The sequence below is a fragment of the Mesocricetus auratus genome, unplaced genomic scaffold (assembly GCF_017639785.1).
Source record: "Mesocricetus auratus isolate SY011 unplaced genomic scaffold, BCM_Maur_2.0 Super-Scaffold_6730, whole genome shotgun sequence".
Taxonomy (NCBI): Eukaryota; Metazoa; Chordata; class Mammalia; order Rodentia; family Cricetidae; genus Mesocricetus; species Mesocricetus auratus.
The window spans coordinates 1,431,031-1,447,819 of NW_024429184.1; positions in this window are offsets into that span (position 1 = coordinate 1,431,031).

A 16,789-nucleotide genomic window follows, 5' to 3' on the forward strand; every position below is an offset into this window, starting at 1 on the left:
ACATGGTATCTTAGTGGGGAAGGATTTCGAGAGGCAGCTGTACAGGGCCAGACTTTTTAAGTAGTGGGGAGCTCGTGGAGGGTGTGGTGGTTGGTGATCCTGCCATCTGTGGCAGACAAGCCCACTACCTGTTACTGCAGAGGCCTCGACTGCCTGCCTCAGAGTTGCCTCCTTTCAGTGTGTGTGGTTTGCAGATAGGTGAAATGGTTCTGGTGATGACTAGGGTTTCACAGAGTGATTTATAGCTAGGGAAAGTAATCTCAGCAGAGAACCCTTAGCGAGCATTTAGAAAACTTAAAATGAATGGGGAGACCCAGAGGAAGTGAATAAACTAGATGTGACCTGTCAAAATTCAACTGTAGGGTAAAAGCGAACGAAACACCAGTGAAACTGAAGCCGCAATAGTCCCCTGACAAAGAATGGCCCAGGACCAGATGGATTCACAACTGAATTGTACCAACACTTAGACTGTTCCATAAAGGTTGAAATAATGTGTCTCACCTGATAATACAAATTTGGTATTATTCTGATAGCAAAATCAGTAATGAACACAAGAAAAAACTATAGGCAATTTTCTTAATACTCATGCAAAGATTCTTAATATTGTAAATCAAATTTAACAACATAAGTAAGGTCAAAAACCAACATCATGTTAGTTTTATCTCAGTATGTAAGGGCGATAGATTAATGGCAAACGAAAAAATAGAAAACAGCACATAAATAAAATACAAAAATCACATGTCAGTTGATGAAGAAAAAGGTTTTTGACAAAACCCAACATCTCTTCATAATAAAAGCCCTAAAGAAACTAAGAACCTCGATGTAATAAAGGCTAGGTATACAGCAGTCATAGTCGACATACAAAATGGGAAATGCTGAAAACATCTCTAAAAATCAGGGATCTTAGAGATTTTGTGTCCCACCTCACTCGATATAATAGTTGAGTTCTTGGTCACAGCCGTAGACAGAGGAAAGGAATAAAGGGATACAAGCCAGAAAGGCAGGGTATATTATTCCTGTCTGTATATGATATTACTACTTGGGAAATGAAGTGGCCTTTCAGGAATCCTAGTGTTGTTAATAAAAGAATTAAGAACGGATTTAGAAAAGATCCAGGACAATTTTAGAGTTTAAGAGAGAAAAAAAAAATCTCAGGACAGGAAAAGTAAATCTCTGGAACTTCCAGGAGGAGGAACATGGAGAAGAAAAGACAAAGTCGATCTTTTTGAGTTAATAATGCCATTCGCAAACTGGCAAATGGGGGAGGGGCGTAGATAAAGAGCTAAGTTCAGAGTGCCAGGGCAAGTGTTCATGACAAAATGACAGTTCTGATTAATTCAGAAAAGCAGGGAGACTTAACTGAGATGTCTGACTGTGGTTCTGTAAGTAGCTGCACTAAGTGTAGACTTTCTGGGAAGGAAACACATCAAAGGGATAACAATGCCTCCTGTCTCTTTGATATGGCTTTAAGGCGAAGCTGCCTTCCCGGGGGATGGTCCCCAGTCAGACTGGCCTAACTAGAATGTTAAGTCCTCTCTCAGGCCAGAGATGTCATTCTCTTGACTAAAAGTAAAGCTTTCCATTGATGAGCCTTTAATAATACTGTGACATCACCCTCCAAAGAGAGAACCCAAAATCATTTAAGAAATGGGCTGAAATTGGGGAATGGGTATAACCCATTTTTACCAGGAAAATTCAGAGGTCCACTCCTAAAGCTATTCACCAGAAGTGATTAGTGCCTGAATGGAGTTTCAGTTCCTCACAGATAGCCTCCAGGCAGCAGTGTTCATTTAGGAGGGACAAAATCAGTACTCCCTTATGATATTTCTGGCCAAGGTCATTGCTGAAACTGCTGCTTTTGGGGTCCTTGCTCTGAGTTGCCTGTTCAGTTACTATCTTCTGTGTGCAGTTTGATTTTACTTAGAAGACCCTAAAGACGCCACAGAAAACTCTTAGAGCAAATAAATATCTTCAGCAAAGTAGCATGGTATAGATATCAACATAGCTTCACCTTTTTACCAATAATGGACATGCTAAGTAAGGACTTAGGAAAACAGTAACACTCAGTAGCAAAACCCAACAACAGAAAAAAAAAATCTAAGAAACCTAATGAGAGGTTATATAGTGAAAATTAAAACTTTGAAGACTCTAGGAAAGCCAGTGTTCATGGATTGGCAGAATGAAGTACATAAAAAATGAGCATGTTGTCAAGGGAAATGTAATTCTTCACAGGGCTAGTCCTAACACAAAACAAAAGCACCCCAAATAGCTAAAGCAATCCTAAGCAAAATGAGTAATGCCAAAAACATTAAAATATTAAAAAGCAATAAAAAGTATTGTGGAAAATTATTTTCAAAGTGTGTTACACTTGTTTATGCTGTAGAACATTTGTTTTAATGATGCAAAGATGTGTTGCATTCTTTTACGTTGCATTTGTTTAACTCTCTGAGACTGTATTACTTTGCCTGATGGTCTAATAAAGAGTCATGAGAAAGGCAGGGCTGGCAGGCAGAGAGAATAAATAGGAGAAATCTGGGAAGGAAGGAAGGAAGAAACAAGATGAACAAGGAGAGGAGGATGTCAGGGGCTATCTACTCATCCACCCAGCCAGCCACGGAGTAAGTGAAAGGAAGATATACAGAAGTAAGAGAAAGATAAGAGCCTAGAAGCAAAAGGTACACAAGTTAAGAAAAGCTAGCAAGAAACAAGCGAAGCTAAGGCCGGGTGTCTATAATTAAGAATAAGCCTCCTATGATTTATGTGGGAGCTGTGTGGCAGGCTCCACAAAAGCATAAAGAGTAAAAAAACAACAAAAAAGTAGCATGTTGTTGGGTTTTCGTTCCAGCTTGGTCCCGCCGCCACATCAGTCCTAAAGTAAACACACAAAGACTTATGTTAATTGTTAAATTGTTGGCCAATGGCTAGGGTTTCTTATTGGCTGGCTCTCCTTAATTATTAACCTGTAAATGTTAATCTATGTATTTCTGTGTGGTCTTGGATTACTGGAGAATGCCCGGGCCTCTTACTCCTTTGTTGGCTACATCACATCTGTCTCTGGTGGACTCTCTCCACCTGCCTTTCCCAAAATTCTCCTCATCTCCTAGTCCTGCATCTCCTACTCCCACCTATCTTCCTGCCTCATTGGCCAAACAGTGTTTTATTCATCAATCAATAAGAGAAACATATATACAGAAGGATATTCCCTCATCAGTAGCATGATGCTAGCCTTAAAGCAGGCACATAGACCAATGAACTAGAATGATGCCTGTCAGCTGCACTTCTGATTACAGAAAGTGAGCTTGCCCATGTGCATGGGTGGGATGATTGAGAGGAAGGTAAATTTTTCTTAGCATCTTAATAGTTATTGGCATTATTTTTCCTTTATCAAAAATATAGTAGGGCACAAATGGATTTGTGATATCATCTTGAGCTGATTAGTCATTGTTGACTGAAAAGTTACAAAATAATTGATTAGAAATATCAACTTTCTTATTGGAATTAAATCATTTGTCTTCTGTTGGTCTGTGTTGCCATTAAACAAGCAATGTGTTGATATGTTTTGAGGTCTTAATTTTGATCAAAATATTTTTATGAAATTGAAACTATATTATTATGAAACTCCAGTAATGGAATGGGTACTTATTGCTTTATGTATAGAGTGATACAGTGTTTTTTATTAAATGTAGAATTATCATAAAATGAGTTTTTTCTCAAAATCTCATTTTTTAAAGAACAAAATATAGGAAATAAAATGCCAAATATAGTCCTAATGACTTAGTAAACTCTATGAAAACGTTCATATTACCAAGAATCATCTTCTCACTTCTGAACTGCTTCATAAGTAAAATTTAATTTTTCCCTAGTATCTTAGGGTTTCTATTTCAGCAAAGAGACACCATGACCATGGCAACTCTTAAAAAGAAAACATTAAATTGGGATGTCTCACTTACAGTTTTAGAGGTTTGGTCCATTATTATCATGATGGGGAGCATGGCAGCGTGCAGGCAGACATGATGCTGAAGCTGAGAGTGCTACATCTTGCAGGCAACATGTGTCATTGTGGGGTTAGGCTTTGAGGTTTCCTATGCTCAAGATACCACCCAGTATCTCAGCTGATTTCCTGTTGCCTGCGATGGCTAACGATGTTGAGCACTTTCTTAAGTGTCCATCAGCATTTTAGATTCCTCTATTGAGAATTCTCTATTTAGTTCTGTACCCCACTTTTTTGTTTTGTTTTGTTTTGTTTTATGAGACAGGGTTTCTCTGTATTGTTTTGGAGGCTGTTGGTCCAGCCCGGCCTCAAACTCACATAGATCCGCCTTCCTCTGCCTCCCAAGTGCTGGGATTAAAGGCATGTGCCACCACCACCCAGCCTGTACCCCACTTTTTAATTTGATTATTTGGTGTTTTGGAGACTAGCTTCTTGGTATGCACTCACTCATATATGGATTTTTAGACATGGAAGCAGGAGATTGCCAGCCTACAATCCCACTGCCAGAGAATCTGGGAAACAGGGAGGATCCTAAGAGAGATATGCATGGTATCCCTGAGAGGGGGAATGGGGCATGATCTCCTGAAGAGATTGGGAGCATCGGGGTAGCGGGGGAAAGGGAGCTGGGAGAAACAGAGAGGGAGAAGAGAAGGGGACAGGAGGACATGGGGGACCAGGAAAGTTAAGTCGGGAAGAATAGAGGAGTGAAGGATGAGAAATACCATAGTAGAAGGAGTCATTATAGGTTTGAGGAGAGATCTGGCACTAGTGAGATTTTCAGAGACCTACAAGAATGACACCAACTGGCAATCTAAGCAATAGTAAAGAGGCTTTACTTTAAATGCCAGATAATGAGATTGATGACTACCTTACATGCCATCCGAGAGCCTTCATCCAGTGACTGATAGAAGCAGAGGCAGACACCCATAGCTAAAAACTGAACTTAACTTCTGGAATCCAGTTGTAGAGAGGGAGGAGTAATGAGCAAAGGGGTCAAGATCTGGCTGGTGAAACCCACAGAAACAGCTGACCTGAACAAGGGGGAGCTCATTGACCCCAGACTGATGACTGAGAGACTAGCATGGGACTGACCCAGACCCCGTAAATTTAGGTGTCAGTGAGGAGGCTTTGGCAATCTATGGGGCCTTGGTAGTAGATCAGTATTTATCCCTGCCATACAAATTGACTTTGGGAGCCTATCCCACATCTAGGGATGCTCTCTCATCCTGGACACATGGGGGAGAACCTAGGCCCTGCCCCAATGAAATGACAGACTCTGAAGATTCCCCCATGGAGGGCCTCACTCTCTCTGGGGAGCGGAGTGGGGATTGGGTAGGGAGCTAGGGGAGCAGGGTAGGAGGGGAGGGAGAGGAAGCTGGGATTGACATGTGAAGCAATCTTGTTTCTAATTTAAATAATATATATATATATGTGTGTGTGTGTGTGTGTGTGTGTGTGTGTGTACAAATCTCAAATTAATGTTGCAATCTTTCTCTTTGCATACTAGGAAAAAAGTATAAACAAAGTAAGAACAAAACTACCAAAGTCCAAAGGAAATAGAAAGGAAGTTCTGAGAATAAGTAGATAAAATTAAGGGTCAAAGATGAGAAATGAAAATTAAATTTGGTCTTTTGAAAAAACCACGTAACTGACACACTTGTAGTTGAACTGACAAAAACAATACAAAAAAACCTCATTACTAAAGCAGGAATTAAAGAAATAAAATCACTACTTACTAACCTTAAAAGATAAAGGAATAATGCAAACAACTGTAGAAAGATACAAAGATTGTATCTCACTTTAGAAGTAGAAGATTTGGTTATGCCTAAAGCAAATAAAGAAATTGAATTAGTAATACAAATAACTACTCAAATAAATTACCATGCCTAGATGGTAAATTCTACTAAATAACTTAAAAAGTCATATCTTCACAAAAACATAAGAGGGAATACTTCCCAGTCCCTTTATGAGGCCAGTATTATCCCAATAACAAGCTGGACAAAAATGTAAGAATGTAAGGGAAAAAAAAACTACAGGTTAAAATTACCAGCAAAATGCTAGAAGCCAACTGAAGCAATGTGTGAAAAGTACTATTCATCATAACCACATGGAATTACCCCAGTAATACAAAATTGACTTAACATAAGAAAATTAGTGTAATGCACCATTAAAAAAAAGAAGACACTGTGTGATATGTCCAATAGATGCAGAAAAACATGTTTGGTATAATCCAGTAGTCCATGAGAAATTTTCACCATTAGGAATAGAAGGAACATCATAAGCATGGGAGCAGCATCAACAACCCACTCAGCATGCAATATAATACCACATTGCTGCACATAGTGAGTGACATATAGTGATAAAAAACTGTCATGCTAAAATTGCGGCCAGGATTAAGATGTTTGCTCTTGTTAAATTTATGTAACGTTATTTCTTTTTTTATCATTTTTTATTTTAATTTTAAATAGCTTGTTTTACATGTCAATCCCAGTTCCCTCTCCCTCCCCTCCTCCTGCACTCCCCTTCTCCCCCACCCTCCCACCCTATTGCCAAATCCTTCCACATAGGGAATATCTAGAGTCTGTCATTTCACTCTGGGTAGGGTCCAGGCACTCCCCTAAGAGTCCAGGCTGAGAGAGCATCCCTCTTTGTGCTATAGGCACACGATGACTGTGTGTATTCCAGGGATAGACCCTGATCCACAGCTCAGGGCCCCATAGGTTGTCCAGGCCTTCTCGCTGACACTCACATTTGGGGGGGTCCAGATCAGTCCCATGCTGGCCTCCCCACTGTCAGTCTGGGATCCAAGAGCTCTCCCCTGTTCAGATCAGCTGTCTCTGCTGGTATTGCCAGCCCAATCTTTGCCAATTTGTTCATCACTCCTCTCTCTCTGTCACTGGGTTCCTTGGGTTCAGTTCAGTGATTAATTGTGTGTTTGCCTCTGCTTCCATCAGTCACAGGATGAAGGCTCCCGGATGGTTATAGACATCAAGTTCATTATCAGGAATGGGCATTCGAGGTGGTCTCTCCACTATTGCTTAGCTTGCCAATTGGTGTTACCCCTTTAGATCACTCAAGGTCACTCTGGTGCCTGATCTGTCTTCTATCCTATGATTCCCTCTTCCCCCTATTCTACCCCCACCCACTCAACTTCCTGTTCCCCCATGACCAACTCTCTTCCTCTTCACCCCCTCTCTTCTTCCCAGCTCCCACTCCCCCCACCCCTCGCCGTGTTCCCCATCCATTCAGAGGATCTTGTCTCAATCCTCTTCTCTTGGGTACTCTGCATATATGCATATCTTTTAGGTTCTTTCCTGTTTCCCAGACTCTCTATCTGTGGAAGTGCAGACTGGCACTATCCTGATCCATATCTAAAATCCATATATGAGTGAGTACATACCATGTTTGTCTTTTTGTGACTGGGTTACCTCACTCAGGATGGTTTCTTCCAGTGCTATCCATTTACCTGCGAATTTCAAGATTCCATTGTTTTTTTCTGCTGAGTAATACTCCATTGTGTAAATGTACCACATTTTCTCTATCCACTCTTCAGTTGAGGGGCATCTAGGTTGCTTCCAGGTTCTGGCTATTACAAATAATGCTGCTATGAACATAGTGGAGCAGATGCCCTTGTTGTATGAATTTGCCTTATTTGGATATATGCCTAAGAGTGGAATTGCTGGGTCTAGTGGTAGATTAATTCCCATTTTCCTGAGGAATCTCCATACTGATTTCCAAAGAGGCTGTATGAGTCGGCACTCCCACCAGCAGTGGAGGAGTGTTCCCCTCTCTCCACATCCTCTCCAGCACACATTGTCTTCTTCGGTGTTTTTGATTTTATCCATTCTGACGGGAGTAAGATGGTATCTCAGAGTTGTTTTGATTTGCATTTCCCTGATGGCTAAGGATGTTGAGCACTTTCTTAAGTGTCTCTTGGCCATTTTAGCCTCCTCTATTGAGAATTCTCTATTTAGTTCTGTACCCCACCTTTTAATTGGATCCTTTGGTGTTTTGGAGACTTGTTTCTTGAGTTCTTTGTAAATTTTGGAGATTAGCCCTCTGTCAGATGTAGGGTTAGTGAATATCTTTTCCCATTCTGTGTCCTGCCTTTTTGTCTTTTTGACTGTGTCCTTTGCCTTACAGAAGCTTTTTAGTTTCAGAAGGTCCCATTTGTTAATTGTTGATCTCAGTGCCTGTGCCACTGGTGTTATGTTTAGGAAGTGGTCTCCTGTACCAACTCGTTGAAGAGTATCTCCCACTTTCTCTCCTAAAAGTTTCAGTGTGGCTGGATTTATGTTGAGATCTTTGATCCATTTGGACTTAAGTTTTGTACAAGGCGATAAACATGGATCTATCTGCAGTCTTCTGCATACCAGTACCCAGTTATGCCAGCACCATTTGTTGAAGATGCTTTCTTTTTTCCATTGTACAGTTTTAGCTTCTTTGTCAAAAATCAAGTGTTCATAGGTGTGTGGGTTAAAATTAGGGCTTTTGATTCGGTTCCATTGGTCTACCTGCCTATTTTTGTGCCAATACCAAGCTGTTTTCAGGACTATAGCTCTATAATAGAGCTTGAAGTCAGGTATGGTGATGCCTCCTGAGTTCCTTTATTGTATAGGGTTGTTTTGGCTATCCTGGGCCTTTTGTTTTTCCATATAAAGTTGATTAATGTTCTTTCCAGGTCCTTGAAGAATTGTGATGGAATTTTGATAGGGATTGCATTGAATCTGTAGACTGCTTTTGGCAAGACTGCCATTTTTATTATGTTGATCCTACCAATCCAAGAGCATGGGAGATCTTTCCATTTTCTGGTATCTTCTTTGATTTCTTTCTTTAAGGACACAAAGTTATTGATATACAGGTCTTTCACTTCCTTGGTTAACATTATCCCCAGATATTTGATGCTGTTTTTGGCTATTGTAAAGGGTGATGCTTCTCTGATTTCTTTCTCAGTCACTTCATCATCTGTATATAATAGGGCCACTGATTTTTTTGAGTTTACCTTGTATCCTGCCACATTGCTGAAGGTGTTTATCAGCTCTAGGAGTATCCTTGCGGAGTTTTTTGGGTCACTTATGTAAACTATCATATCATCTGCAAATAGTGAAAGTTTGACTTCTTCTTTTCCTATTTGTATCCCCTTTATCTCCTTTTGTTGTCTTATTGCTGTAGCTAGAACTTCAAGTACAATATTGAAGAGATATGGAGAGAGTGGACAGCCTTGTCTTGTTCCTGATTTTAGAGGAATTGCTTTGAGTTTCTCTCCATTTAGTTTGATGTTAGCTGTTGGTTTACTGTATATTGCTTTTATTATATTCAGGTACATTCCTGTTATCCATGATCTCTCTAGGACCTTTATCATGAAGGGGTGCTGGATTTTGTCAAAGGCTTTTTCAGCATCTAGTGAGATGATCATGTGGTTTTTCTTTCGCAGTTTGTTAATATGATGGATTACATTGATAGATTTTCTAATGTTGAACCATCCCTGCATTCCTGGGATGAAGCCTACTTGATCATGGTGGATGATTTTTCTGATGTGTTCTTGAATCCGGTTTGCGAGTATTTTATTGAGTATTTTTGCATCGATGTTCATGAGGGAAATTGGTCTATAGTTCTCTTTCTTAGTTGTGTCTTTGTGTGGCTTGGGTATCAAGGTAATTGTAGCCTCGTAGAAAGAGTTTGGCAGTGAGCCTCCTGCTTCTATTGTGTGGAATACTTTGAGGAGTATTGGAATTAACTTTTCTTTGAATTTCTGGTAGAATTCTGCACTGAAGCCATCTGGGCCTGGGCTTTTTTTGGTTGGGAGACTTTTGATGACTGCTTCTATTTCATTAGGGGTTATAGGTCTGTTTAGATTGTTTATCTGTTCTTGATTTACTTTTGGCAAGTGATATCTATCCAGGAAATTGTCCATTTCCTTTAAATTTTCAAATTTTGTGGAGTACAGATTTTCAAAGTATGCCCTGATGATTCTCTGGATTTCCTCAGAGTCCTTTGTTATGTCCCCTTTTTCATCCCTGATTTTGTTAATTAGCATGCTCTCTCTCTGTCTTTTGGTTAGTTTGGACAGAAGTTTATCTATTTTGTTGATTTTCTCAAAGAACCAACTCTTTGTTTCATTGATTCTTTTCAGTGTTTTCCTGGTTTCTACTTGATTGATTTCAGCCCTCAATTTGATTATTTCCTGGCGTCTGCTCCTCCTGGGGGAGTTTGCTTCTTTTTGTTCTAGAGCATTCAGCTGTGCTATTAATTCTCTAGTATGACTGTTCTCCAGTTTTTTCATGTGGGCACTTAGTGCTATGAACTTCCCCCGTAGCACTGCTTTCAAAGTGTCCCATAGGTTTGGGTATGTTGTGTCTTCATTCTCATTGAACTCAAGGAAGTCTTTAATTTCTTTTTTTATTTCTTCTTTGACCCAGGGATGGTGCAGTTGAGCATTATTCAATTTCCATGAGTTTGTAGGTTTTCTGCAATTTGTGTTGTTGTTGAATTCTAATTTTAAAGCATGGTGGTCAGATAAGATGCATGGAGTTATTCCAATTTTTTTGTAGCTGCTGAGGTTTGATATGTTGCCAAGTATGTGGTCGATTTTAGAGAAGGTTCCATGTGGTGCCAAGAAGAAGGCATATCCCTTTGTATTTGGGTGAAATGTTCTATAGATGTCTGTTAACCCTAGTTGGGTCATAACTTCTATTAGTTCTTTTGTTTCTTTGTTAAGTTTCTGTCTGGAGGTCCTGTCTAGCCGTGAGAGCGGAGTGTTGAAGTCTCCTACTATTGTGTGTGAGATTTTATGTGCATTTTGAGCTTTAGTAATGTTTCTTTCACGAATGTAGGTGCCTTTGTATTTGGGGCGTAGATGTTTAAAATTGAGACTTCGTCTTGATGTATTTTTCCTTTGATGAATATGAAGTGTCCTTCTTCATCTCTTTTGATTGATTTTAATTTGAAGTCTAATTTGTTAGATATTAGGATTGCTACACCCGCTTGTTTCTTGGGACCGTTTGATTGGAAGATCTTTTCCCAACCCTTTACTCTGAGATAACGTCTGTCTTTGATGTTGACATGTGTTTCTTGTATGCAGCAGAAGGAAGGGTTCTGTCTTCGTATCCATTCTGCTACTCTGTGTCTTTTTATAGGCAAGTTGAGGCCGTTGACATTGAGGGATATTAATGACCATTGATTGATGATCCTTGTTTGTGCTTGATTTATTGTTAGTGAAGTTATTTTGTGTAGTTTCTCCTCCCTTTTTCTTTTGGTGTTTTGTAAAGTGGGATTATATATTGCCTGTGTCTTTGTGAATGTAGTTATCTTCCTTGGATCTAGGTTTTCCTTCTAGCAATTTCTGTAGTGCTGGATTCATGGATACGTATTGTTTAAATCTGGCTTTGTCATGGAATATTTTGTTTTCTCCATCTATGGTAATTGAGAGCTTTGCTGGATATAGTAGTCTGGGTTGGCATCCTTGTTCCCTTAGCGTTTGTAGGACATCTGACCAGGATCTTCTGGCTTTCATTGTTTCCATTGAGAAGTCAGGTGTAATTCGGATAGGTCTGCCATTGTATGTTACTTGGCCTTTTTCTTTAGCTGCTCTTAATATTTTCTCTTTACTCTGTAGGTTTGATGTTTTGATTATTATATGGCGAGGTGACTTCTTTTTCTGGTCCAGCCTATTTGGTGTTCTGTAAGATTCTTGTATTTTCATAGGCATATCTTTCTTTAGGTTAGGGAAGTTTTCTTCTATGATTTTGTTGAATATGTTTTCTGTACCTTTGAGTTGTATTTCTTCGCCTTCTTCTATACCTATTATTCTCAGGTTTGGCTTCTTCATGGTGTTCCATATTTCCTGGATATTTTGTGTTAAGGATTTGTTGGTTTTGAGATTGTCTTTGGTTGACGACTCTATATCCTCTAATGAGTCTTCAACACCTGAGATTCTCTCTTCTATCTCTTGTATTCTATTGGTGATACTTGCATCTGTAGTTCCTGATCGTTTACCCAGCTTTTCTATTTCCAGCATCCCTTCATTCTGTGTTTTCTTTATCGTTTCTATTTCAGCTTTCAATCCTTCAACTGTTTGAGTTTCCTTAATTTTTTTGGTTGTTTTTTCTTGGTGCTCTTTAGATTCTTTGAGAGATTTGTTTATTTCTTGAATTTTTTCCCCTATTTCATGGATTTTTTGTTTTTTCTTCTATTTCTTAAAGGGATTTCCTCGTTTCTTCTTTGAGGGTCTCCATCATCTTCATGAAATAATTTTTTAAGGTCTGTCTCCTCTTCTTCGTCTATGTAGTGCTTTTCGGGTCTTGCTGGTGTTGGATCCCTAGATTCTGGTGGGGTCATGCTGGTGTTTCTATTGCTGAGTGAGCTCTTATTCTGCCTTCTTCCCATCTCTTCTTCCAGTGGGTGCTGGTGGGGTCTTTCCATCTCCACTGGTCTCCTTCCTTCCTGCAGCTGAAGCTGGGGATGCTGACATGGAGTTTGGGGCCTGGAGGGGCTGATGTCTTTCCTGAAGCTGGACTCACTGGGGTTGGGGTCTTGGAAGGGCTGATGTCTTTCCTGTGTGGGCGGGTCTTCTGGATGCCAGGAGCGGCCCGGAAGATCAAGGGGATGGGTGTTGGGTGGGTGGTCATCGCTGGAGACCCAATCTCACCTGAAGCTGGACTCGCTCGTAACATTATTTCTAACTGGGGAAATTTTTAAGAACGTGAAATGAGAAGGAACCAATATGGAGGGGAAAATAAAAGTTTCCAGATGATGATACTATGTATACTGAACATTCTAAATAAAACACACACACACACACACACACACACACACACACACACGTGTTAGAGCTAACAAACAAGTTTGGCAAAGCAGAAAATGAGAGTTAATTTTTAAAAATTGATTTTATTCCTATATAATATAGATGGGCAATAAGTTAATGAAACAGAAAATTTTCATTTGCAAGAGAAAATTCTTTACTCAAAAATAAAAATCTTAGGAATGAATGATGAAACAAATATACAAATTATACACTGGCAATTCAAAACATTATTGAAAGAAATCAAAGAGTAGCTAATTAACTGAGAATATAGTCTGTGCTCATTACTAAAAGACTTAATATTGTTAACTCTTCATCTTCAGAGTCAACACAATTGCTCTTAAAATCCCAACTGGATTCTTTGCAAAAATAAATAGAAGTTCATATGGAATGCTGGGGTCCTATAATTGAAAAATAGCAAAGTTGGATTATTCACTTGTCTTATTTTTTTTAAGTGTACTGCAAAACCACAGTTGTTAAATGTCTGTGTTACTGGGGTAGGATAGGCATGTAACTGAAAGAGACAGAGTAGTGATCCAGATTTATAGTCTGTTAACTTTCAACAGAGAAAGCAGGCCCCCTCTTTTTTTTTTTTAAACAAATGGTGCTGGCACTGGATATCTACCTGCAAATGTATGGAGTTAGACTTCTTCCTTTCATCAGACAAAAATCCCAAAATGTGTTAGATATTAATATTGTAAGAACTAGAACTATACAATTCTTAGAAAATGTAGACATAAATCATTAAGACCTTGAGTCAGGCAAAAAAAAAAAAGTCTTAGATACCAGATGACAAACTCAAATATAAATAGAACTTCATAAATTAAAATTTTCTATGTGTTTTCATAGGATGCTGTCAAGAAAATGAAAAGATGGCTCACAGATAGGGAGAAAATATTCTGGAATTATATATTTAATAAGTGACTTAGACTATAAGTTTCTGATGAGATTACTCAGTGAGTAAAGTGGTTGTTGAGCAAGTATGAATATTTGAATTTGGATCCTCAACATCCATGCAAAGCAAGACACTGTTGCATGTGTGTTTGTAATCCCAGTGCAAGCAGAACCAAGAAGCAAGGAAGAGAAATTTTAGTATCTGACAAAACAGACTTCAAAACTTCAGAAGAGATAGAGAAAGACACTATGTGCTCATTAAAAAAATCCATCAAAAAGACATCATGATTCTAAACAATTATACATCAAGCACACAGTTGCCCAATTTGATAAAAGAAACACAATTATATCTGAAATGATGAATCAAGCATAACACAGTGATAATGGATGACTTTGATACTCCACTCTCACCAATAGCCAGGTTATCCAAACAAAAACAAAATAAACTCTGGAGTTAAATAATACATCAACCTAAACATCTATAGAAAATTCCACCTGAACAATAAAGATTACACTTTCTTCTCATCAGCCCGTGGAACTCTCCCTAAAATTGAACATATATTTGAACACAAAATGGGTCTCAACAAACGGAGGAAATTTGAAATAACACCCTGATTCCTATCTGACCACTGTGGAATAAAGCTGGATATCAAAAATAGAAACAAGGCAGAGGGACTTGGAGGCAGAAGAAAGCAGTCGCCCTCATTCCCAACCATTCTGATCTCACCCTTTTACCCTCCGGGAGAGAGAGAGAGAGAGAGAGAGAGAGAGAGAGAGAGAGAGAGAGAGAGAGATGAGACCCCAGGTCTCTTGCAGCACACCTCCTCCTCTTCAACTCCCCTGACCTGTGGCCACAGAACCGCTCCTGCCATCGAACCCAACAGAGGGACCTGGAGGCGGAAGAAAACAGCCACCATCATTGGCCGCCATTCTGGTCTTGTCCCTCCATCTTCTGAGAGAGAGAGAGGAGAGGATAGAGCCTTGAACCCATACCTTCTAGAAGAGGGAGAGAGTCCCCCTATACCCACTGGAAGAAGACAGTATAAGAACACATCCAACAACAGAAAAACGTATATGACACCACCAGAGTCTCGGGACTCTACACCAGCAAGACCGGACCTTCCAAGCGTAGATGAAACAGAAGAGAATGACCTTAAAAACAACCTCAAGATAATGTTAGAGGCCCTCAAAGACGATATGAGAAAATCCCTCAAGGAAATGAAAGAAAAAGCAAACCAAAAAAATGCAAGAAATCCACAAATGTCCTAGAGAAAGCAAGGAAAGTCAAGAAAAAACAAAAAGAAAAACAAACAAACAAAAAACCAAACAGATGAAGGAAACAATTAAAAAGTTCAAGACCTGAAAACTGAAATGGAGACAATTAAAAAAAAACACAAACTGAGGTAATGCTGGAAATAGAAAAGCTGAACAATCAGGAACTACAGATGCAAGCATCACAAACAGAATATAAGAGATAGAAGACAGAATCTCAGGCGCTGAAGATAAACTAAAGGAAATAGATTCATTGACAAAAGAAAATCTTAAATTCAACAAATCCTTAACACAAAATATCCAGGAAATATAGGACACTGTGAAAAGACCAAACCTAAGAATAATAGGTATAGAAGAAGGCAAAGAAGCCCAGCTCAATGGTGCAGAAAACATATTCAACAAAATCATAGAAGAAAACTTTCCCAACCTGGAGAAAGACATGCCTATGAAAGTTCAAGAAGCTTACCAAACACCAAATAGACTGGACAATAAAATGGTCCCCTTGCCACATAATAATCAAAACACCAAACATGCAGAATAAAGAAAGAATATTAAGAGCAGCAAAGGAAAAAGGCCAAGTAACATATAAAGGCAAACCTATCAGAATTACACCTGTCTTCTCCATGGAAACTCTGAAAGCCAGAAGGTCCTGAAAAGATGTACTACAAACATTAAGAGATCACAGATTCCAGCCCAGACTACTATTCCCAGCAAAACTCTCAATCACTATAGACGGAGAAAACAAGATATTCCATGACAAAACCAGATTTACACAACACATATCCGCAAATCCAGCTTTACAGAAAGTACTAGAAGGAAAACTCCAACCCAAGAAAATTAACTACACTCACAATAACATGGGCAATAAATAATATTACTTTACCAGAAGCCAGAAATAGGGGAAAAACTCACACACAATACACCACAAAAAATGAATCCAAAACAAACAAGAATCAACAGCCAATGGTCATTAATATCCCTGAATATCAACGTTCTTAACTACCTATAAAAAGACACCAGCTACCAGAATGGATACAGAGACACAATCCACCCTTCTGCTGCATACAAGAAACACACCTCAGCTTCAAAGACAGACGTTACCTCAGAGTTAAGGGTTAAGAAAATATTTTCCAATCAAATGGACATAAGAAGCAAGCGGGTGTAGATATATTAATATCTAAAAAAATAGACTTCAAACTAAAATTAATCAAAAGAGATGAAGAAGGTCATTTCATATTCATCATAGGAAAAATCCATCAGGACGAAGGATGTCCCAATTCTGAATATCTATGCTCCTAATACAAAGGCACCCACATTCGTAAAAGAAACATTACTAGAACTCAAATCACATATTAAACCCCACACACTTACAGTGGGAGACTTCAACACCCCACTGTCACAGGTCCACCAAAAAGAAACTTAACAATGAAACAAAGGAACTAATAGAAGTTTTGACCCAATTGGGTTTAACAGACATCTATAGAACATTCCATCCAAACACAAAAGAATATACTTTCTTCTCAGCACCACATAGAACCTTCTCTAAAACTGACCACACACTTGGCAATAAAGCAAACCTCAACAGATACAAAACATTGGAATAATCCCCCTGTATCTTATCAGACCAACATGGCTTAAAATTAGAGTTCATTATCAACACAAATTGCAGAAAACCCACAAACTCATGGAAATTGAACAATGCTCAATGGCATCACTCCTGGGTAAAGGAAGAAATAAAGAAAGAAACCAAAGACTTCCTAGAATTCAATGAAAATGAAGGCACTACATACCCAAACCTATGGGACACTTTAAAAGCAGTGCTAAGAGGAAAG